Source organism: Pleurodeles waltl, chromosome 1_2, assembly GCF_031143425.1.
Source record: "Pleurodeles waltl isolate 20211129_DDA chromosome 1_2, aPleWal1.hap1.20221129, whole genome shotgun sequence".
NCBI lineage: Eukaryota > Metazoa > Chordata > Amphibia > Caudata > Salamandridae > Pleurodeles > Pleurodeles waltl.
Window position 1 is genome coordinate 538,260,591 of NC_090437.1, and position 22,990 is coordinate 538,283,580.

A 22,990-nucleotide genomic window follows, 5' to 3' on the forward strand; every position below is an offset into this window, starting at 1 on the left:
GGGAGAAGCCCCAGAAGTTTGGAGAAGTGTGGACAACTTTTGTAAAAAAAGCTCCATAGAGGGACCAACCTGCCGCGGCAACACTAGCCGGCTTGCCTCAACTGTGACCCGGCCTGATTTTCTGGTTTGTCCAGGTAAAGAAAATCTCCGAAAAAGAGACTAAGTCCGAAGGTAAAAAGTTGACCGGGACCTCCCAGCCAGCGTATCCGAGGAGGGCTCCATGGACGTCGGATCAAGATCCAGGTTTACCCTGCTCGAAGGATTTTCACCTCGAACAAAAGACTAAGTCCAAAGGTAAAAATCTCCACTGAGGATTCCAGCATCGCGTATCTAGAGAAGGGCTCCAGGAGGTCGGATTGGACTGGCAGGTTCGTCCCGCTGAAGAAAATCTTCGAAAAAGAGACTAAGGGGGTTATTCTAACTTTGGAGGAGTGTTAATCCGTCCCAAAAGTGACGGTAAAGTGACGGATATACCACCAGCCGTATTACGAGTTCCATAGGATATAATGGACTCGTAATACGTCTGGTGGTAAATCCGTCACTTTTCCGTCACTTTTGCGACGGATTAACACATCCTCCAAAGTTAGAATAACCCCCTAAGTGTGAATGTAAACTTTTAACCGAGGCCTCCCGCGGCCTGTAGCCGAGCACGGCCTGAAACTTTGACTTTGCCCCGGTCGAGGTGCAACCAAATGACTCGATTGGCGCTTTTTGTTTCTAGGCGCTAAAAAAAATACAATGTTTTAAAAATTCATATCACCGGTCCCCCTTATCCGATTTTATTTGTTTTGGTGTCATTTTAAAGATAAAAATATAATCTATTTTTATAAATTGGTTCTGGATTTTTAAACTGTTTCCTGTGTTTTATTTAATTACTGTTTTGTGATATTTGAATGCTTTACACTCTGTCTCCTAAGTTAAGCCTTGACGCTCGTTGCCAAGCTACCAAGAGTTGAGCTGGGTTTAATTTACTGAGACCTAACTGGACCTTAGTGGAGGTTAGTGGCCTATTGCTAAGTGTATGTACCTACCTGCCCTTACCAATAACCCATTTTCCAACACTTGGGCCCGTATTTATACTTTTTGACGCTAAACTGCGCTAACGCAGTTTAGCGTCAAAAATTTTTGCGCCGGCTAACGCCATTCTGAAGCGCCATGCGGGCGCCGTATTTATTGAATGGCGTTAGCCGGCGCAAGCAGACCGGCGCTGCCTGGTGTGCGTGGAAAAAAAACACGTACACCAGGCAGCGCCGGCGTAGGGAAAAATGGCGTTAGGGCGTCTTAAAAATGGCGCAAGTCAGGTTGACGCTAAAAAATCGTCTTAACCCGATTTGCGCCATTTTAAACGACGCCCAGACGCCATTTACATGACTCCTGTCTTAGTAAAGACAGGAGTCATGCCCCCTTGCCCAATGGCCATGCCCAGGGGACTTATGTCCCCTTGGCATGGTCATTGGGCATTGAGGCATGTAGGGGGGCACAAATCAGGCCCCCCTATGCCACAAAAAAATATAAAAAAAATATATATTTATACTTACCTGAACTTACCTGAATGTCCCTGGGGTGGGTCCCTCCATCCTTGGGTGTCCTCCTGGGGTGGGCAAGGGTGGCAGGGGGGGTCCCTGGGGGCATGGGAGGGCAGCTGTGGGCTCATTTTGAGCCCACAGGTCCCTTAACGCCTGCCCTGACCCAGGCGTTAAAAAGTGGCGCAAATGCGGGGTTTTCTGCCCCGCCAACTCCCGGGCGTGATTTTTGCCCGGGAGTATAAATACAACGCATTTGCGTCGCAGTCATTTTTTTGGACGGGAACGCCTACCTTGCATCTCATTAACGCAAGGAAGGCGTTCACGCTAAAAAATGACGCTCTTTACTCATACTTTGGCGCTAGACGCGTCTAGCGCCAAATATAAATATGGCGTTAGTTTTGCGCCGAATTTGCGTCGAAAAAAACAACGCTAATTCGGCGCAAACGGAGTATAAATATGCCCCTTGGTGAGTAGCTTTTTCAGGCAAGTGAGTGGTATAGTTTTTTTAGTACATAACTCTTTGTGATAAAGCTACACTTTGTTTATTACTTATTTTAGTGCTAGTTGTTGTTGGCAATCCATTTGTTGTTAGTGAGTATCATGGCTAGCCGCAGAGTGACCGCTCAGCAGGTTGTTCGCATGCTCTTTGAGTCGTCTTCAGACCATGATTACGAGACTGACTCTGCATCTGAGGCAGAGGAGGAAGCGGGAGATTCTGGAAGTGAGTTTTCTGTCCGAGAGTATTCTTCTGATGAGGAAGCTACTCTCAGTGCAGATGAAGGGCCTGTGTTAGAGGAGGACATTGATGTGCCAAGAGTGCAGCAGCCTGGGGCTGAAGGTTTTCCCATTAGAAGACCTGACACCTGGATTGCCCCAAACATGGAGCAGCCACAGTTACCTGCATTTACTGGTCTCCCAGGGTGTAGAGTTAATACGGAAAACTTTTTGCCTGTCTATTTCTTTCACTTGTTTATGGATGATGTATTTTTGGAAGAGATTGTGGAGCAGACAAATGTGTATGCAGAGCAATATTTGCGGGACAACGCTGCCAGACTTAAGCCTCAGTCTAGAGCTACTCAGTGGGTTCCCACATATCTGGAAGAGATGAAAAAGTTTTTAGGTTTGTCTTTTTTGATGGGGTTGATCAGGAAGCCGTCACTGGCTTCTTATTGGTCTACTAGTCCCTTGATGCCAACGGCTATATTTCCTGCAACTATGACACGTAATCGGTATTTGCTTCTTCTTCTATGCTGCATTTTGTAGACAATGTTTTAGCCTTGCCACGAGATCACCCTGATTGTGACCGTCTTTTTAAGATTAGGCCTGTCCTTGATCATTTTGTAGATCGGTTTTCAGAGGTCTATGTTCCAGGCAAAGAGATAAGTGTGGACGAGTCTTTGGTCCTTTTCAAGGGGCATTTAGTTTTTAAGCAGTACATTCCTAGTAAGAGGTCACGGTATGGGATTCAATTGTATCTGCTGTCAGAAAGCAGTACAGGATATGTGTATAATTTCCGGGTCTACACTGGTAGGGATTCCAGTATTGACCCTCCTGGTTGTCCGGCCACTTTTGGAGTTAGCGAAAAAATTGTGTGGAAACTTGCTAGATGGCTGTTTAACAATGGTCACCATTTGTACGTAGATAATTTCTACACTGGAGTGCAGTTGTTCAGGGAGTTGTTTAGAGTGGACACTGTTGCATGTGCCACAATCCGTTCTAACCGGAAAGGCTATCAAAGGGAGCTTGTCTGTAATAAACTTGAGAGGGGACAGTGCAGTGCCTTGTGGAATAATGAGTTGCTAGTTCTGAAATTTTCAGACAGGAGGGATATGTACATGCTATCTATCATCCATGATGAGAGTACTTCCCCGTGACTGTTTGGGGTCAGGTTGCGGAAGTGCGCAAACCTGCGTGCATTTTGGACTACAATAGGCACATGGGTGGTGTTGACAGAGTAGATCAGAGGTTGGAACCTTACACTGCTCTTCGTAAGTCTTACGTGTGGTATAAAAAGTTGGCCCTACATTTATTTCATTTGGCAACTTTTAATGCCTTTATTGTATACAAGGATTGTTCACCTGAGTCAAGGATGACATTTGTTAAATTTCAGGAGTCGGTGATAGAAAGCCTTATTGTGATGGAACCGGCAAGAGTTCCTAGAGTAGAAGTGGTGGAGGATGTGGCTAGATTGAAAGATCGGCACTTTCCAGATCACATTCCTCCCACTCCCAAAAAAGACTTGCCCACAAAGAAATGTAGATTATGTGCCCGGAGATTAATCCGGAGGGAGAGCCGGATGTACTGCCCCGAATGCCCTTCAAAGCCTGTTCTGTGTGTGCCCAGCTGTTATAGAAGTTACCACAGAAAGAAAAACTTCTGGGAAATACTGTGAGCGTAAGCTGTCTGTTTTATATTTTAATATGTTTCACGGTTGGCATCTCTGTCATGTATTTAGTTAGAGCTTTTGTGTTTGTAGTTTTGTGCTTATTTTATAATTAGTTAGTGGTTTCTTTGTTGTTTATAAACAAAAAAAAAGTGATGGCGGTGTGCGTGGGGTGGCGCTTAGCTGGTGGTGTGTGTGGGGTGGCGCTTGGCTGGCGGTGTGTGTGGGGTGGCGCTTGGCTGGCGGTGTGCTTGGGGTGGCGCTTGGCTGGCGGTGTGCTTGGGGTGGTGCTTGGCTGGCGGTGTGCGTGGGGTGGCGCTTGGCTGGCGGTGTGCTTGGGGTGGCGCTTGGCTGGCGGTGTGCTTGGGGTGGCGCTTGGCTTGGCGGTGTGCTTGGGGTGGTGCTTGGCTGGCGGTGTGCGTGGGGTGGCGCTTGGCTGGCGGTGTGCGTTGGGTGGGGCATAGAAGGCGGTGTGCTTGGGGTGGGGCTTGGAAGGCAGTGTGCTTGGGGTGGGGCTTGGCTGGCGGTGTGCTTGGTGTGGCGCTTGGCTTGGCGGTGTGCTTGGGGTGGCGCTTGGCTGTCGGTGTGCGTGGGGTGGCGCTTGGCCCGTGGCTGGCGGTGTGAAAGGTCTTGTGTGTGTCATGTATGAAAGGTGTGTGAATGGACTGTAAAGCGGTTGGTGCCTTGTCGTGGCTTTACAGCTCACGAGCTGTGAGTCATTGGTTCAGTTTTTTGCCTTTCAGTTATTAACAGTGCATTTCATTTTTGTGAAATCTCTTGTTAATAAAATTTGATCCACTGAACCATCACTCACCCTTGTGCCAAATCCAACCAGTATGTGTTTTAAAAATGACAAAACCTGCTCCGAGGTAATCAGGCGTCGCAGCACACCTGTGACACGCTAGGTGCCTCGGGTGGGACCCCGATGATGAAGCATGCCACCAACTTGGTTGGTGGGTGAGGGGTCTTTTTCACATAACCTAAGTGCATTTCTTTTCACAATTTTTGTGTTTGGCACATCACGGACGTATGTGGACACATCAAAATGATATATTACAAAACTACCTGTGTTTGGGGGGGAAGGACCACCTATGTTTTTGGTCCTGGGTGCGGCCTTCATCTAGGGAAAGCTACCAAACCCAGACATTTTTTTAAACTAGACCCCCCAAGGAGTCCAGGGAGGTGTGGCTTGCGTGGCTTCCCCAACATTTTCTTACCCAGACACCTCTGTAAACCTCAAAATTTACTTAAAAAATAAGATTTTCGTGACTTTTCTTAGTAGGATCACCGCTCCAGCACACAATTCCTACTCCCCAGTTTTCCCCTCAGTCTCCCAAGTAAAATGATACCTCACTTATGTGGGTCCCCAAAGCAGAGACAGTCTAAAGATGTATAAAAGAATATGTCCTTATAAACTTGCTGTGCTGTCCCCTCTATCTCTACAAGTTGTGAGCCTTATTCTGTTGCAGGCACCTGGCCCACCCACACATGTGAGGTATCATTTTTATCGGGAGACTTGGGGGAACGCTGGGTGGAAGGAAATTTGTGGCTCCTCTCAGATTCCAGAACTTTCTGTCACCGAAATGAGAGGAAAATGTGTTTTTTTAGACAAATTTTGAGGTTTGCAAAGGAATCGGGGTAACAGAACCTGGTCAGAGCCCCACAAGTCACCCCTTCTTGGATTCCCCTAGGTCTCTAGTTTTCAAAAATGCACAGGTTTGGTAGGTTTCCCTAGGTTCCGGATGAGCTACAGGCCAAAATTCACAGGTAGGCACTGTTTTCTATGAGAAAATGTGATGTGTCCACGTTGTGTTTTGGGCCATTTCCTGTTGCGGACACTAGGCCTGCCCACACAAGTGAGGCATCATTTTTATCGGGAGACTTGGGGGAACGCTGGGAGGAAGGAAATTTGTGTCTCCTCTCAGATTCCAGACCATTCTGTCACCATAATGTGAGGAAAATGTGTTTTTTAGCCAAATTTTGAGGTTTGCAAAGGATTCTGGGTAACAGAACCTGGTCAGAGCCCCACAAGTCACCCCATCCTGGATTCCCCTAGGTCTCTAGATTTAAGAAATGCACAGGTTTGGTAGGTTTCCCTAGGTGCCGGCTGAGCTAGAGGCCAAAATCTACAGGTAGGCACTTTGCAAAAAACAGCTCTGTTTTCTGTCAAATAATGGGATGTGTGCCACGTTGTGCTTTGGGGCATTTCCTGTCGCGGGCGCTAGGCCTACCCACACAAGTGAGGTATCATTTTTATCGGGAGGCTTGGGGGAACGCTGGGTGGAAGGAAATTTGTGCCTCCTCTCAGATTCCAGAACTTTCTGCCACAGAAATGTGAGGAGATGTGTATTTGTATCCAAATTTTGAGGTATGCAAAGGATTCTGGGTAACAGAACCTGGTCAGAGCCCCACAAGTCACCCCATCATGGATTCCCCTCGGTCTCTAGTTTTCAAAAATGCACAGGTTTGGTAGGTTTCCCTAGGTTCCGGATGAGCTACAGGCCAAAATCCACAGGTAGGCACTGTTTTCTATGAAAAAATGTGATGTGTCCACGTTGTTTTTTGGGCCATTTCCTGTCGCGGACCCTAGGCCTACCCACACAAGTGAGGTATCATTTTTATCGGGAGACTTGGGGGAACGCTGGGAGGAAGGGAATTTGTGGCTCCACTCAGATTCCAGACCTTTCTGGCACCATAATGTGAGGAAAATGTGTTTTTTAGCCAAATTTTGAGGTTTGCAAAGGATTCTGGGTAACAGAACCTGGTCAGAGCCCCACAGTCACCCCATCCTGGATTCCCCTAGGTCTCTAGTTTTCAAAAATGCACAGGTTTGGTAGGTTTCCCTAGGTTCCGGCTGAGCTAGAGGCCAAAATCTACAGGTAGGCACTTTTCAAAAATAGCTCTGTTTTCTGTAAAAAAATGGGATGTGTCCACGTTATGCTTTGGGGCATTACCTGTCGCGGGCGCTAGGCCTACCCTCACAAGTGAGGTATCATTTTTATCGGGAGGCTTGGGGGAACGCTGGGTGGAAGAAAATTTGTGCCTCCTCTCAGATTCCAGAACTTTCTGCCACAGAAATGTGAGGAGATGTGTTTTTTTAGCCAAATTTTGAGGTATGCAAAGGATTCTGGGTAACAGAACCTGGTCAGAGCCCCACAAGTCATCCCATCTTGGATTCCCCTAGGTCTCTAGTTTTCAAAAATGCACAGGTTTGGTAGGTTTCCCTAGGTGCCGGCTGAGCTAGAGGCCAAAATCTACAGGTAGGCACTTTTCAAAAACAGCTCTGTTTTCTGTCAAAAAATAGGATGTGTCCACGTTGTGCTTTGGGGCATTTCCTGTCGCGGGCGCTAGGCCTACCCACACAAGTGAGGTATCATTTTTATCGGGAGGCTTGGGGGAACGCTGGGTGGAAGAAAATTTGTGCCTCCTCTCAGATTCCAGAACTTTCTGCCACAGAAATGTGAGGAGATGTGTTTTTTAGCCAAATTTTGAGATATGCAAAGGATTCTGGGTAACAGAACCTGGTCAGAGCCCCACAAGTCATCCCATCTTGGATTCCCCTAGGTCTCTAGTTTTCAAAAATGCACAGGTTTGGTAGGCTTCCCTAGGTGCCGGCTGAGCTAGAGTCCAAAATCTACAGGTAGGCACTTTGCAAAAAACAGCTCTGTTTTCTGTCAAAAAATGGGATATGTCCACGTTGCGCTTTGGGGCATTTCCTGTCGCGGGCGCTAGGCCTACCCACACAAGTGAGGTATCATTTTTATCAGGAGACTTGGGGGAACACTGGGTGGAAGGAAATTTGTGCCTCCTCTCAGATTCCAAAACCTTCTGTCACCATAATGTGAGGAAAATGTGTTTTTTTAGCCATATTTTGAGGTTTGCAAAGGATTCTGGGAAACAGAATCTGGTCAGAGCCCCACAAGTCACCCCATCCTGGATTCCCCTAGGTCTCTAATTTTCAAAAATGCACAGGTTTGGTAGGTTTCCCTAGGTGCCGGCTGAGCTAGAGGCCAAAATCTACAGGTAGGCACTTTGCAAAAAACAGCTCTGTTTTCTGTAAAAAAATGGGATGTGTCCACATTGTGCTGTGGGGCATTTCCTGTAGCGGGCGCTAGGCCTACCCACACAAGTGAGGTATCATTTTTATCGGGAGGCTTGGGGGAACGCTGGGTGGAAGAAAATTTGTGCCTCCTCTCAGATTCCAGAACTTTCTGCCACAGAAATGTGAGGAGATGTGTTTTTTTAGCCAAATTTTGAGGTATGCAAAGGATTCTGGGTAACAGAACCTGGTCAGAGCCCCACAAGTCATCCCATCTTGGATTCCCCTTAGGTCTCTAGTTTTCAAAAATGCACAGGTTTGGTAGGTTTCCCTAGGTGCCGGCTGAGCTAGAGGCCAAAATCTACAGGTAGGCACTTTTCAAAAACAGCTCTGTTTTCTGTCAAAAAATAGGATGTGTCCACGTTGTGCTTTGGGGCATTTCCTGTCGCGGGCGCTAGGCCTACCCACACAAGTGAGGTATCATTTTTATCGGGAGGCTTGGGGGAACGCTGGGTGGAAGAAAATTTGTGCCTCCTCTCAGATTCCAGAACTTTCTGCCACAGAAATGTGAGGAGATGTGTTTTTTAGCCAAATTTTGAGATATGCAAAGGATTCTGGGTAACAGAACCTGGTCAGAGCCCCACAAGTCATCCCATCTTGGATTCCCCTAGGTCTCTAGTTTTCAAAAATGCACAGGTTTGGTAGGCTTCCCTAGGTGCCGGCTGAGCTAGAGTCCAGAATCTACAGGTAGGCACTTTGCAAAAAACACCTCTGTTTTCTGTCAAAAAATGGGATATGTCCACGTTGCGCTTTGGGGCATTTCCTGTCGCGGGCGCTAGGCCTACCCACACAAGTGAGGTATCATTTTTATCAGGAGACTTGGGGGAACACTGGGTGGAAGGAAATTTGTGCCTCCTCTCAGATTCCAAAACCTTCTGTCACCATAATGTGAGGAAAATGTGTTTTTTTAGCCAAATTTTGAGGTTTGCAAAGGATTCTGGGAAACAGAATCTGGTCAGAGCCCCACAAGTCACCCCATCCTGGATTCCCCTAGGTCTCTAATTTTCAAAAATGCACAGGTTTGGTAGGTTTCCCTAGGTGCCGGCTGAGCTAGAGGCCAAAATCTACAGGTAGGCACTTTGCAAAAAACAGCTCTGTTTTCTGTAAAAAAATGGGATGTGTCCACGTTGTGCTGTGGGGCATTTCCTGTAGCGGGCGCTAGGCCTACCCACACAAGTGAGGTATCATTTTTGTCGGGAGGCTTGGGGGAACGCTGGGTGGAAGGAAATTTGTGCCTCCTCTCAGATTCCAGAACTTTCTGCCAAAGAAATGTGAGGAACATGTGTTTTTTTAGACAAATTTTGAGGTATGCAAAGGATTCTGGGTAGCAGAACCTGGTCAGAGCCCCACAAGTCACCCCATCTTGGATTCCCTTAGGTCTCTAGTTTTCAAAAATGCACAGGTTTGGTAGGCTTCCCTAGGTGCCGGCTGAGCTAGAGGCCAAAATCTACAGGTAGGCACTTTACAAAAAACAGCTCTGTTTTCTGTCAAGAAATGGGATGTGTCCACGTTGCTCTTTGGGGCATTTCCTGTCGCGGGCGCTAGGCCTACCCACACAAGTGAGGTATCATTTTTATCAGGAGACTTGGGGGAACACTGGGTGGAAGGACATTTGTGCCTCCTCTGAGATTCCAAAACCTTCTGTCACCATACTTTGAGGAAAATGTGTTTTTCTAGCCAAATTTTGAGGTTTGCAAAGGATTCTGGGTAACAGAACCTGGTCAGAGCCCCACAAGTCACCCCATCCTGGATTCCCCTAGGTCTCTAGTTTTCAAAAATGCACAGGTTTGGTAGGTTTCCCTAGGTGCCGGCTGAGCTAGAGGCCAAAATCTACAGGTAGGCACTTTGCAAAAAACACCTCTGTTTTCTGTCAAAAAATGGGATATGTCCACGTTGCGCTTTGGGGCATTTCCTGTCGCGGGCGCTAGGCCTACCCACACAAGTGAGGTATCATTTTTATCATGAGACTTGGGGGAACACTGGGTATAAGGAAATTTGTGCCTCCTCTCAGATTCCAAAACCTTCTGTCACCATAATGTGAGGAAAATGTGTTTTTTTAGCCAAATTTTGAGGTTTGCAAAGGATTCTGGGAAACAGAATCTGGTCAGAGCCCCACAAGTCACCCCATCTTGGATTCCCTTAGGTCTCTAGTTTTCAAAAATGCACAGGTTTGGTAGGCTTCCCTAGGTGCCGGCTGAGCTAGAGGCCAAAATCTACAGGTAGGCACTTTGCAAAAAACAGCTCTGTTTTCTGTAAAAAAATGGGATGTGTCCACGTTGTGCTGTGGGGCATTTCCTGTAGCGGGCGCTAGGCCTACCCACACAAGTGAGGTATCATTTTTATCGGGAGGCTTGGGGGAACGCTGGGTGGAAGAAAATTTGTGCCTCCTCTCAGATTCCAGAACTTTCTGCCACAGAAATGTGAGGAGATGTGTTTTTTTAGCCAAATTTTGAGGTATGCAAAGGATTCTGGGTAACAGAACCTGGTCAGAGCCCCACAAGTCATCCCATCTTGGATTCCCCTAGGTCTCTAGTTTTCAAAAATGCACAGGTTTGGTAGGTTTCCCTAGGTGCCGGCTGAGCTAGAGGCCAAAATCTACAGGTAGGCACTTTTCAAAAACAGCTCTGTTTTCTGTCAAAAAATAGGATGTGTCCACGTTGTGCTTTGGGGCATTTCCTGTCGCGGGCGCTAGGCCTACCCACACAAGTGAGGTATCATTTTTATCGGGAGGCTTGGGGGAACGCTGGGTGGAAGAAAATTTGTGCCTCCTCTCAGATTCCAGAACTTTCTGCCACAGAAATGTGAGGAGATGTGTTTTTTAGCCAAATTTTGAGATATGCAAAGGATTCTGGGTAACAGAACCTGGTCAGAGCCCCACAAGTCATCCCATCTTGGATTCCCCTAGGTCTCTAGTTTTCAAAAATGCACAGGTTTGGTAGGCTTCCCTAGGTGCCGGCTGAGCTAGAGTCCAAAATCTACAGGTAGGCACTTTGCAAAAAACAGCTCTGTTTTCTGTCAAAAAATGGGATATGTCCACGTTGCGCTTTGGGGCATTTCCTGTCGCGGGCGCTAGGCCTACCCACACAAGTGAGGTATCATTTTTATCAGGAGACTTGGGGGAACACTGGGTGGAAGGAAATTTGTGCCTCCTCTCAGATTCCAAAACCTTCTGTCACCATAATGTGAGGAAAATGTGTTTTTTTAGCCAAATTTTGAGGTTTGCAAAGGATTCTGGGAAACAGAATCTGGTCAGAGCCCCACAAGTCACCCCATCCTGGATTCCCCTAGGTCTCTAATTTTCAAAAATGCACAGGTTTGGTAGGTTTCCCTAGGTGCCGGCTGAGCTAGAGGCCAAAATCTACAGGTAGGCACTTTGCAAAAAACAGCTCTGTTTTCTGTAAAAAAATGGGATGTGTCCACGTTGTGCTGTGGGGCATTTCCTGTAGCGGGCGCTAGGCCTACCCACACAAGTGAGGTATCATTTTTGTCGGGAGGCTTGGGGGAACGCTGGGTGGAAGGAAATTTGTGCCTCCTCTCAGATTCCAGAACTTTCTGCCAAAGAAATGTGAGGAACATGTGTTTTTTTAGACAAATTTTGAGGTATGCAAAGGATTCTGGGTAGCAGAACCTGGTCAGAGCCCCACAAGTCACCCCATCTTGGATTCCCTTAGGTCTCTAGTTTTCAAAAATGCACAGGTTTGGTAGGCTTCCCTAGGTGCCGGCTGAGCTAGAGGCCAAAATCTACAGGTAGGCACTTTACAAAAAACAGCTCTGTTTTCTGTCAAGAAATGGGATGTGTCCACGTTGCGCTTTGGGGCATTTCCTGTCGCGGGCGCTAGGCCTACCCACACAAGTGAGGTATCATTTTTATCAGGAGACTTGGGGGAACGCTGGGTGGAAGGAAATTTGTGGCTCCTCTCAGATTCAAGAACATTCTGTCACCATAATGTGATGAAATTCTTTTTTTTTTGCCAAATTTTGAGGTTTGCAAAGGATTCTGGGTAACAGAACCTGGTCAAAGCCCCACAAGTCACCCCATCTTGGATTTCCCTAGGTCTCTAGTTTTAAAAAATGCACAGGTTTGGTAGGTTTCCCTAGGTGCCGGCTGAGCTAGAGGCCAAAATCTACAGGTAGGCACTTTGCAAAAACAGCTCTGTTTTCTGTCAAAAAATGGGATGTGTCCACGTTGTGCTTTGGGGCATTTCCTGTCGCGGGCGCTAGGCCTACCCACACAAGTGAGGTATCATTTTTATCGGGAGACTTGGGGGAACGCTGGGTGGAAGGAAATTTGTGCCTCCTGTCAGATTCCAGAACTTTCTGCCACAGAAATGTGAGGAACATGTGTTTTTTTAGCCAAATTTTGAGGTTTGCAAAGGATTCTGGGTTACAGAACCTGGTCAGAGCCCCACAAGTCACCCCATCTTGGATTCCCCTAGTTCTGTAGTTTTAAAAAATACACAGGTTTGGTAGGTTTCCCTAGGTGCCAGCTGAGAAGAGGCCAAAATCTACAGGTAGGCACTTTGCAAAAAACACCTCTGTTTTCTTTCAAAAAATGGGATGTGTTCACATTGCGTTTTGGGGCATTTCCTGTCGCGGGCTCTAGGCCTACCCACACAAGTGATGTCTCATATTTATCAGGAGACTTGGGGGAACGCTGGGTGGAAGGAAATTTGTGCCTCCTCTCAGATTCCAGAACTTTCTGTCACAGAAATCTGAGGAGCATGTGTTTTTTTAGCCAAATTTTGAGGTTTGCAAAGGATTCTGGGTAACAGAACCTGGTCAGAGCCCCACAAGTCACCCCATCTTGGATTTCCCTAGGTCTCTAGTTTTCAGAAATGCACATATTTGGGAGGTTTCCCTAGGTGCCGGCTGAGCTAGAGGCCAAAATCTACAGGTAGGCACTTTGTAAAAAACAGCTCTGTTTTCTATCAAAAAATGGGATGTGTCCACGTTGTGCTTTGGGGCATTTCCTGTCGCGGGCGCTAGGCCTACCCACACAAGTGAGGTATAATTTTTATTGGGAGGCTTGGGGTAACGCTGGGTGGAAGGAAATTTGTGCCTCCTCTCAGATTCCAGAACTTTCTGCCACAGAAATGTGAGGAGATGTGTTTTTTTAGCCAAATTTTGAGGTATGCAAAGGATTCTGGGTAACAGAACCTGGTCAGAGCCCCACAAGTCACCCCATCTTGGATTCCCCTAGGTCTCTAGTTTTCAAAAATGCACAGGTTTGGTAGGTTTCCCTGGGTTCCGGATGAGCTACAGGCCAAAATCCACAGATAGGCACTGTTTTCTATGAAAAAATGTGATGTGTCCACGTTGTGTTTTGGGCCATTTCCTGTCGCGGACACTAGGCCTAGCCACACAAGTGAGGTATCATTTTTATCGGGAGACTTGGGGGAACGCTGGGAGGAAGGGAATTCGTGGCTCCTCTCAGATTCCAGACCTTTCTGTCACCATAATGTGAGGAAAATGTGTTTTTTAGCCAAATTTTGAGGTTTGCAAAGGATTCTGGGTAACAAAACCTGGTCAGAGCCCCATAAGTCACCCCATCCTGGATTCCCCTAGGTATCTAGTTTTCAAAAATGCACAGGTTTGGTAGGTTTCCCTAGGTGCCGGCTGAGCTAGAGGCCAAAATCTACAGGTAGGCACTTTGCAAAAAACACCTCTGTTTTCTGTAAAAAAAAAATGGGATGTGTCCACATTGTGCTTTGGGGCATTTCCTGTTGTGGGCGCTAGGCCTAACCACACAAGTGAGGTATCATTTTTATTGGGAGACTTGGGGGAACGCTGGGTGGAAGGGAATTTGTGCCTCCTCTCAGATTCCAGAACTTTGTGCCACAGAAATGTGAGGAACATGTGTTTTTTTAGCAAAATTCTGAGGTTTGCAAAGGATTCTGGGTAACAAAACATTGTCAGAGCCCCACAAGTCACCCCATCTTTGATTCCCCTAGGTCTCTAGTTTTCAAAAATGCACAGGTTTGAAAGGTTTCCCTAGGTGCCGGCTGAGCTAGAGGCCAAAATCTACAGGTAGGCACTTTGCAAAAAACACCTGTTTTCTTTCAAAAAATGGGATGTGTCCACGTTGTGTTTTGGGGAATTTCCTGTCACAGGCGCTAAGCCTACCCACACAAGTGAGGTATCATTTTTATCGGGAGACTTGGGGGAACGCTGGGTGGAAGGAAATTTGTGGCTCCTCTCAGATTCCAGAACTTTCTGTCACCATAATGTGATGAATTTATTTATTTTTAGCCAAATTTTGAGGTTTGCAAAGGATTCTGGGTAACAGAACCTGGTCAGAGCCCCACAAGTCACCCCATCTTGGATTTCCCTAGGTCTCTAGTTTTCAAAAATGCACAGGTTTGGTAGGTTTCCCTAGGTGCCGGCTGAGCTAGAGGCCAAAATCTACAGGTAGGCACTTTGCAAAAACAGCTCTGTTTTCTGTCAAAAAATGGGATGTGTCCACGTTGTGCTTTGGGGCATTTCCTGTCACGGGCGCTAGGCCTACCCACACATGTGATGTATCATTTGTATCGGGAGACTTGGGGGAACGCTGGGTGGAAGGAAATTTGTGCCTCCTCTCAGATTCCAGAACTTTCTGCCACAGAAATGTGAGGAATATGTGTTTTTTTAGCCAAATTTTGAGGTTTGCAAAGGATTCTGGGTTACAGAACCTGGTCAGAGCCCCACAAGTCACCCCATCTTGGATTCCCCTAGGTCTCTAGTTTTCAAAAATGCACAAATTTGGTAGGTTTCCGTAGGTGCCGGCTGAGCTAGAGGCCAAAATCTACAGGTAGGCACTTTGCAAAAAACACCTCTGTTTTCTGTAAAAAAGAATGGGATGTGTCCACGTTGTGTTTTGGGGCATTTCCTGTCACGGGCGCTAAGCCTACCCACACAAGTGAGGTATCATTTTTATCGGGAGGCTTGGGGGAACGCTGGGTGGAAGGAAATTTGTGGCTCCTCTCAGATTCAAGAACATTCTGTCACCATAATGTGATGAAATTCTTTTTTTTTTGCCAAATTTTGAGGTTTGCAAAGGATTCTGGGTAACAGAACCTGGTCAGAGCCCCACAAGTCACCCCATCTTGGATTTCCCTAGGTCTCTAGTTTTAAAAAATGCACAGGTTTGGTAGGTTTCCCTAGGTGCCGGCTGAGCTAGAGGCCAAAATCTACAGGTAGGCACTTTGCAAAAACAGCTCTGTTTTCTGTCAAAAAATGGGATGTGTCCACGTTGTGCTTTGGGGCATTTCCTGTCGCGGGCGCTAGGCCTACCCACACAAGTGAGGTATCATTTTTATCGGGAGACTTGGGGGAACGCTGGGTGGAAGGAAATTTGTGCCTCCTGTCAGATTCCAGAACTTTCTGCCACAGAAATGTGAGGAACATGTGTTTTTTTAGCCAAATTTTGAGGTTTGCAAAGGATTCTGGGTTACAGAACCTGGTCAGAGCCCCACAAGTCACCCCATCTTGGATTCCCCTAGTTCTGTAGTTTTAAAAAATGCACAGGTTTGGTAGGTTTCCCTAGGTGCCAGCTGAGAAGAGGCCAAAATCTACAGGTAGGCACTTTGCAAAAAACACCTCTGTTTTCTTTCAAAAAATGGGATGTGTTCACATTGCGTTTTGGGGCATTTCCTGTCGCGGGCTCTAGGCCTACCCACACAAGTGATGTCTCATATTTATCAGGAGACTTGGGGGAACACTGGGTGGAAGGAAATTTGTGCCTCCTCTCAGATTCCAGAACTTTCTGTCACAGAAATCTGAGGAGCATGTGTTTTTTTAGCCAAATTTTGAGGTTTGCAAAGGATTCTGGGTAACAGAACCTGGTCAGAGCCCCACAAGTCACCCCATCTTGGATTTCCCTAGGTCTCTAGTTTTCAGAAATGCACATATTTGGTAGGTTTCCCTAGGTGCCGGCTGAGCTAGAGGCCAAAATCTACAGGTAGGCACTTTGTAAAAAACAGCTCTGTTTTTTGTCAAAAAATGGGATGTGTCCACGTTGTGCTTTGGGGCATTTCCTGTCGCGGGTGCTAGGCCTACCCACACAAGTGAGGTATAATTTTTATCGGGAGGCTTGGGGGAACGCTGGGTGGAAGGAAATTTGTGCCTCCTCTCAGATTCCAGAACTTTCTGCCACAGAAATATGAGGAGATGTGTTTTTTTAGCCAAATTATGAGGTATGCAAAGGATTCTGGGTAACAGAACCTGGTCAGAGCCCCACAAGTCACCCCATCTTGGATTCCCCTAGGTCTCTAGTTTTCAAAAATGCACAGGTTTGGTAGGTTTCCCAGGGTTCCGGATGAGGTACAGGCCAAAATCCACAGATAGGCACTGTTTTCTATGAAAAAATGTGATGTGTCCACGTTGTGTTTTGGGCCATTTCCTGTCGCGGACACTAGGCCTAGCCACACAAGTGAGGTATCATTTTTATCGGGAGACTTGGGGGAACGCTGGGAGGAAAGGAATTCGTGGCTCCTCTCAGATTCCAGACCTTTCTGTCACCATAATGTGAGGAAAATGTGTTTTTTAGCCAAATTTTGAGGTTTGCAAAGGATTCTGGGTAACAAAACCTGGTCAGAGCCCCATAAGTCACCCCATCCTGGATTCCCCTAGGTATCTAGTTTTAAAAAATGCACAGGTTTGGTAGGTTTCCCTAGGTGCCGGCTGAGCTACAGGCCCAAATCCATAGGTAGGCACTCTTTTCTATGAAAAATTGGGATGTGTCCATGTTGTGTTTTGGGGCATTACCTGTCGCGGGCGCTAGGCCTGCCCACACAAGTGAGGTATCATTTTTATCGGGAGGCTTGGGGGAAAGCTGGGTGGAAGGAAATTTGTGCCTCCTCTCAGATTCCAGAACTTTCTGCCACAGAAATGTGAGGAGATGTGTTTTTTTAGCCAAATTTTGAGGTATGCAAAGGATTCTGGGTAACAGAACCTGGTCAGAGCCCCACAAGTCACCCCATCTTGGATTCCCCTAGGTCTCTAGTTTTCAAAAATGCACAGGTTTGGTAGGTTTCCCTGGGTTCCGGATGAGCTACAGGCCAAAATCCACAGATAGGCACTGTTTTCTATGAAAAAATGTGATGTGTCCACGTTGTGTTTTGGGCCATTTCCTGTCGCGGACACTAGGCCTACCCACACAAGTGAGGTATCATTTTTATTGGGGGGCTTGGGGGAACGCTGGGAGGAAGGGAATTCGTGGCTCCTCTCAGATTCCAGACCTTTCTGTCACCATAATGTGAGGAAAATGTGTTTTTTAGCCAAATTTTGAAGTATGCAAAGGATTCTGGGTAACAGAACCTGGTCAGAGCCCCACAAGTCACCCCATCTTGGATTCCCCTAGGTCTCTAGTTTTCAAAAATGCACAGGTTTGGTAGGCTTCCCTAGGTGCCGGCTGAGCTAGAGGCCAAAATCTCCAGGTAGGCACTTTGCAAAAAACAGCTCTGGTTTCTGTCAAAAAATGGGATGTGTCCATGTTGCGCTTTGGGGCATTTCCTGTCGCAGGAGCTAGGCCTACCCACACAAGTGAGGTATCATACTTATCAGGAGACTTGGGGGAACACTGGGTGGAAGGAAATTTGTGCCTCCTCTCAGATTCCAAAACCTTCTGTCACCATAATGTGAGGAAAATGTGTTTTTTTAGCCAAATTTTGAGGTTTGCAAAGGATTCTGGGTAACAGAACCTGGTCAGAGCCCCACAAGTCACCCCATCCTGGATTCCCCTAGGTCTCTAGTTTTCAAAAATGCACAGGTTTGGTAGGTTTCACCAGGTGCCGGCTGAGCTAGAGGCCAAAATCTACAGTTAGGCACTTTGCAAAAAACACCTCTGTTTTCTGTCAAAAAATGGGATGTGTCCATGTTGTGCTTTGGGGCACTTCCTGTAGCGGGCGCTAGGCCTACCCACACAAGTGAGGTATCATTTTTGTCGGGAGGCTTGGGGGAACGCTGGGTGGAAGGAAATTTGTGCCTCCTCTCAGATTCCAGAACTTTCTGCCACAGAAATCTGATGAGATGTGTTTTTTTAGCCAAATTTTGAGGTATGCAAAGGATTCTGGGTAACAGAACCTGGTCAGAGCCCCACAAGTCACCCCATCTTGGATTCCCTTGGGTCTCTAGTTTTCAAAAATGCACAGGTTTGGTAGGTTTCTCTAGGTGCCGGCTGAGCTAGAGGCCAAAATCTACAGGTAGGCACTTTGCAAAAAACACCTCTGTTTTCTTTCAAAAAAATGGGATGTGTCCACGTTGCGTTTTGGGGCATTTCCTGTTGCGTGCGCTAGGCCTACCCACACAAGTGAGGTATCATTTTTATCGGGAGACTTGGGGGAACATAGATACGCAAAACAAGTGTTATTGCCCCTTCCAAATATAGGAGAGTGTGTAAAAAAGACATCTATTTGAGAAATGCCCTGTAATTCACCTGCTAGTATGGTCACCCCGGAATTCAGAGATGTGCAAATAACCACTGCTCCTCAACACCTTATCTTGTGCCCTTTTTGGAAATACAAAGGTTTTCTTGATAGCTATTTTTTACTCTGTATATTTCAGCAAATGAATTGCTGTATACCCGGTATAGAATGAAAACGCACTGCAGGGTGCAGCTCATTTAATGGCTCTGGGTTCCTCGGGTTCTTGATGAACCTACAAGCCCTATATATCCCCACAAATAGAGGAGTCCAGCAGACGTAACGGTATATTGCTTTCGAAAATATGACATTGCAGGAAAAAGTTACAGAGTAAAACGTAGAGAAAAATTTATGTTTTTTTCACCTCAATTTCAATATTTTTCTTTTTCAGTTGTTATTTTCTGTAGGAAACCCTTGTAGGATCTACACAAATGAACCCTTGCTGAATTCAGAATTTTGTCTGCTTTTCTGGGATCCAGCATTGGTTTCATGCCCATTTCTGTCACTGACTGGAAGGAGGCTGAAAGCACAAAAAATTGAAAAAATGGGGTATGTCCCAGGAAAATGCCAAATTTGTGTTGAAAAATTGTTTTTTCTGATTCAAGTCTGCCTGTTCCTGAAAGCTGGGAAGCTGGTGAGTTTAGCACCGCAAACCCTTTGTTTTTGCCATTTTCAGGGGAAAAACCACAAGCCTTCTTCTGCAGCCACTTTTTCCCATTTTTTTGAAAAAAATGAAATTTTCACTGTATTTTGGCTAATTTCTTGGCCTCCTTCAGGGGAACCCACAAAGTCTGGGTACCTCTAGAATCCCTAGGATGTTGGAAAAAAAGGACGCAAATTTGGCTTGGTTAGCTTGTGTGGACAAAAAGTTATGAGGGCCTAAGCGCGAACTGCCCCAAATAGGCAAAAAAAGGCCTGGCACAGGAGGGGGAAAAGGCCTGGCAGCGAAGGGGTTAAAAGGGGGCATGCCATCGGATATAATGGACCCCTATGTTCTCAGCCGTAGCACCAAAATTTTGTCACCACTCCTGCAGAGTACATCAATAGCGTCAGGAATTGAGGTATACAGTGTAAGGATATAACGTATGCTGTCAGAACACTGTAACTGAAGTGCTCCTGGGTGGGACAAACATAAAAATAAAGAGGAAAGCTGTTGAATCAAGACAACTGATATAGACAAGAAAGCCATCCAATCATGAGAAAGGGGCTGACCCACTGTAATCAGTTGTTATGTGTTGGAAGCAAAAGGTCTGTCTACAGGTGGCTAAAGGCGTCTATGATTGACACCTAAAAAAAGCCCCCTCCACTAAGCGGTCCAAAGATACAACTTATTTAATCATAAAAGTGTGACACTGGAAGGCTCTTGGACTAGAGAAACATAACACTTGAAAGAAAACTATTGGATCTGGTGAAGAGGCATGAAACAGACTATTAAGGGATGTAATCAAGAGCATGTTGTTGACCTAAAACTCACTCTGTGTATTCTGGTAACAATAGTTCTGGTCTTCAGACAGCTGATTATCTGCATCCACGATCTAAAAACGAATCAAATACACAAATTACCATTTTACACTATTCTGGTGCTTTAGGTAAGAAGGTCGCCATATCTACACTTATATGGAAAAACAGGACGATAGAAGTTCCAATGGTAGTAAAAACATTTGATGTGAAATATGAGCATCTTTAGCATGTTTTGCAACATGTTTATCATGCGAGATAGCTTTATAAACGTGTCATCAATGAAGATATGTCATAAAGCTGTGACTAAAATTGGTTATTTTTTGCGCTGGAATTATTTTAAAATAATTGATCCCACACAAGAAGACTGTCTTGGTAAAAAAATGTTTTTTTATATGCAACATGCGCTTCAGAATTGTCATATATTCTTAAACTACATTGCAAAGACGTTTCCGAATATCTTTTTTTGCAACTTCTGTTTAACATGTTTTCCACATTCCCGGGGAAAGGCACACTGTTAACTAACTTGTTGTTTAAATGCAGAGCTGTGCTGACAATTAAATGCAAGGTCGTGCATGGTTCACTGCCATGCCTTATTACAATCAACGTGAGAAGAAGCAGACTGCTCAAATTACTGGTTTTAGCCTGCGTCAGGCAATGTGGTGTTTTCGGCGTGGTCTAATATCCTAGAAGAGGTGAAAAAGTCCACACTGTGAAATGTAATTGCATCATTTAAAGTTGCACTAGTGAGGAGACGAATCTCTCCCCTATTACTGCGTGTGTAGTCTAAAAGTAAGAGCCTAGTCAATTTTTTGGAAACAAGAATGCTGCATTCTCTAAATATATGGTTTCTACAATGTTCTTACATCTCATTTTTACATGGATGGATCTGAACATTTTATTTTGATGCATTGATTAACATTTTATTTTCCTATAGGGCTGGCTTTTGCAGGCGCCCTTACATTCGGAGAAATACAATGGAATAGTCTGAAAAAGCCCTCTAAGAGGTCACCTTTATCAAGAGCAAATAGTGGAAGTAACATTCTTGTGTTGCACCGTAACAAATTAAGGTGGCTAGAAACAATGCTGAAATGTAACCAGCCGGTATCTCTCTAAAACCATACCGAGCATTAGAACATTTTAATTTCGGGAGCTCCACTGAAGACATTGAAGTGGCTAAGGGTTAACAATGGCTGGTATGAACCTTCTTCTCAACATTCCATTGTTTGTCTTTCTATGTGTCCTTTTTTTAATTTAGGAACATTCTATCTTAAATGTGTAGAATGTTCTAGTAGCCTTAAAGCCCTTCTTCCTCAGTCATTACAGTTTTGAAGGCCCTCTCCCTGGCTATAGGCCTTAGCCTGTGGCTGAGGCCATTAACTCAGGTTCAGGGCCTTTACCAACTAGTATAGCCCTCTGCATTGGGCTATACGGCTATATTGCAACACTGAGATATTGAAAGCTCAAGCCAATAATGGACAGTACAGACCTTCTTCTCTGGCATTCCAATTGTTAGCATTACGTTTCTCCCTTTTAATTTAGGAACATTGAGCCCTCAGTGGGTAGAATCTTCTAATAGCTTTATAGAACAGATTCTTTGGGGTTTAACACTTGTTAAGGGCCCTGACCTTTGGTATAGGCAATCACCTGAGGGTCGGGACTGTAAGTTAGGTTTGGGGCCAATAGCAAGTTTTATTACCATTTGGAGAGGTACTTGGTGCTCAAATATATCTCATCTGCAAGTAACTTGCTAGGTAAACATTTTGTATATTCCTAAAGTCATCTCTGAAAAAGTGCACATTCAAAATGACCTTCATGTGTGACGTTGCTTCTTAAATATTATGTAAAGAACATAACATATCTATGTCAGTGTAAAAAAATAAATCACTGGTTTTCAATCGATCTGCTTGTCAGAAGCCTACACTGATTGAAGAAAACAAAGCACTTACAAATGCTATGAAAGGTTGCGCCCAGCACTTGGAAAAATCAGCTAATTACATGCCTTCCTCATAAAGATGGTCCACGTAGACCTTGCAGCACACAAAACAATGGCAATGAAAGCAAACTGAAGCCTGCAGTCTCCATTTTAAAGGGTGCATTACGAACACTGAGGTGAATTATAACACAGTGGTTGCTGCAAAATGGTACTAGAAATCATATTTTATAAATGGTTGGCCCAATCATGTGTAAACGAAGTGCATAAATAAGTGTATGATAGCCCTCTACATTGGTTACTTATGCCTAGTTCCTGAACATCACATGTGTGCATGAAGTATACTATCTCAAGTAGGATTGCATAGGACAGATATGGAATTATTACTTTGGTTAACACATATACACACAAACACACACACACTTTACAACTGAACAACTGAACATAGTGGCATACTAATCCACAGGTTCAACACCATTGTTTGGCCACTCACTTGTTTTGTATTTGTCCAATAAGTTTCCTTGGGGCTCCTTTGGAGACTAAGAGGTTTCATTTATTTCAATACATGTGCCAAATTTGTTTGGACAAACAGTAATGCCAGCATATCACATCTCTGCATCTAAGGGGCATCTGCCACCATCCATGTTGTTGCTTTTTCTTGGATGCCGACTCTAACTCTATCCCTCTTTCTTGCTCCATCCCTTATACTTTTGCACCGGTGCGTCAGTCATGCTGATTTCCATACAGTCCATGGAGTCAACTTGTTTCTTGTGAATGAAGAAAATACATAGTTTTCCATTGCTACCTATGTTCACATGCAGGACAGGATTTAATCCAATTGTTCTCCCAATTCTTTCATCCAATCAGACAATATCAAAACTTTAAATCACAATAGCAGTAAGAGTGGACACTGAAAATGGCATATATTCAATAGCACATATACACCCAGGACTCTGTGGACACGTAAAAGTAAAATAAGCATATTTATTCTCTTAAATCTTTTTTTTGTGCTTTTGAAGATATATTGGTCCCTCGCAGGGTGTTTTATACTAAGCCAACCATATTAGCAGAAATGTGTCAGGCAGCATTTCTCATAAAGTTTATGGTCCAGTTGTTTTGAAGGTCAGAACATATGCCACAAAACCCAGGGACTATTGGACGTTCTTAAACATTAATTATGAAATACGAAAT